This window comes from Halyomorpha halys, unplaced genomic scaffold, assembly GCF_000696795.3.
Source record: "Halyomorpha halys isolate HHAL.00 unplaced genomic scaffold, Hhal_1.1 Scaffold286.1, whole genome shotgun sequence".
Classification (NCBI taxonomy): domain Eukaryota; kingdom Metazoa; phylum Arthropoda; class Insecta; order Hemiptera; family Pentatomidae; genus Halyomorpha; species Halyomorpha halys.
The window spans coordinates 743,971-746,068 of NW_027115682.1; the positions used below are offsets into that span (position 1 = coordinate 743,971).

At 26.1% G+C, this 2,098-nt stretch overlaps 1 protein-coding gene across 1 annotated transcript in view; it reads right to left on the minus strand.

Annotated features, from left to right (window-relative positions):
* Window positions 1–402: 402 nt before the first annotated feature.
* The window catches only part of LOC106680779 (ATP-binding cassette subfamily G member 4), a 41,105-nt gene continuing 39,409 nt past the window's right edge, over window positions 403–2,098 (minus strand). The window contains exon 13 of the mRNA XM_014420709.3: window positions 403–1,495. The gene's annotated coding sequence lies outside the window, so the exon portion shown is untranslated. The remainder of the gene's footprint in view (window positions 1,496–2,098) is intronic.

The following is a 2,098-nucleotide window of genomic DNA, read 5'->3' on the forward strand; positions in this document are numbered from 1 at the left end:
TTTAATGGCATATAAACAAGAAAATAAATATTTTAAAAAATCAAAAATAAGATAAAAAATTATTAAAACAGTAATATGATTTCGATATTTCTCAATCATTGCAAATTCCCATTAACATTTACTTAATTTTGATCATTTTTTTTGTCCACAACTGAGGTACTATCTGTCATACATTGAATTGTTTGAAAATGAAATAAATACAAAACATTTATTCTTATATAGTTTTATTTTTTACTATGTGGATATAATGAGGTTCTAAGAATATTTTACCTCGATCATTTTGGTTTATGATTAATAATTTAATGATGAATCACACTAGAAAAAGATAAGACAGTAATAAAGTTGCTCATAATATATATAAACTATGGAAAATATAACCATGCAAATTAATGTACTAAGGAATTGAAATAGAGAAACTGTATTTATTAGAATAGACAATTACATGAACATGCAATTAAACGTACAATGTATTAATATAAAATAAAAAAAACAACTTATTTTTCCTTCATATTGAGCCATGCATGTCAATTTTGGTTTTATCAACGATACAGTCAATGAACGTTAATGTCATGTGTTATTAACCTAAACGTTTCTTCTCCAGGAAATTCGTAATTCGAATTCCATCTTATTTTTCGAACCCTCACAAGAAAGCGGTTAAGGAAACCTAGCATTGGAAAAAATAATTTTTATCAAAGTGGAAATATAAGGTAAAAACAGAAAGTTGATCGAGTTTGAAACAGCACGTGTTATTGATTGCTGTCAGGGCTTAAAGCAAATATTTATTTTATCAATAAAAATAATAACTACAAGATACTAGTTTTGTTATTATTTTTTTTTTCACTGAACAATTTTTTATTTATTTTAATCAGAGGTGGATTGATCCAGCGCGGGGCTTGTACCAATCGATATAGTTTTGCAAGGTAAAATATAAAATAAATTATTCTCGATTAATTGTGAGCAAATTCAGAGATACTAAAACTAATTAATTCAGATCACTTCGAAGACATTGTACATCATGTTCCTTAACTTAATTCTAACACATTGAAGTCCTCCGCCGCAATTAGTGACCATTAAGGACCTGTGAATTCTACGATTATTTCTACATTTGGGAAACACGAATCTAATGATTGAAGAGCCAAATACTTTCCGTTGGTTGTAGCATCAGTCATATTAATTTTATGAAGTTCGTTACCTAGGCTTTCTTCTAAACACTCATGGTAACCACTGATAATATTTGAAGTAGTCTTTGAAATACATTTTGTTATAACAGATTTTGACTTTTAAATAGTTCGAACAAAAAAGAAAAAAATCTAGTGTGGTACACGTATCCACAACTTCCACTTACCATTCTACTAAAAAAAAAAATTATATGATTTCTCAAACTGATTTTTGTGGTTTTTACATGTATCCATATCTCTAAATATAATTTATAAATCGGTGATCATCATAATGATATCTTTTCTAATATATTTTGGAAACAGATTGACATTATGGCCTGGAATTAATAAGATATTGTTAAATTTGGGATTTCTACATCTGAAATATTTTCTACTTATTTCATTCCATGCAAATGTTCATATTTGTTTTAGATATCATGTTTTGAAGAATTAAGTTAAAATTTATATTGTTTGCTAACATAATTCCTTTAGATGAAAGTCTTGTTTAAATCTTTCTCTGATCTTCTTTATTGTATGTTTTTATTTGCCTATAAGTTTAACATTATAAATTTCCATTAGTTTTTTCTATTATTATCGAAAACTTTTTCAATTTTATCATTGTAATGAGGGTATTTCATTTTTAAATTATTTATACATTTATTAAAAATTTTCAATTATATTATGTTTTAACCAGAACCCTTGCCTTAAATCTAAATTTATAAGATCGATTGTCAATTTATTAAAAATATTATTCTTTTTCTAACGTTTTATAAAATTAGTACTATACTTTACTTCAAAAATCTAACCTAGTTCAATTATACATATCTACAACTTCCACTTACCACTCTACTACTACTACTACTACTACTACTACTACTACTACTACTACTACTACTACTACTACTACTACTACTACTACTACTACTACTACTACTACTACT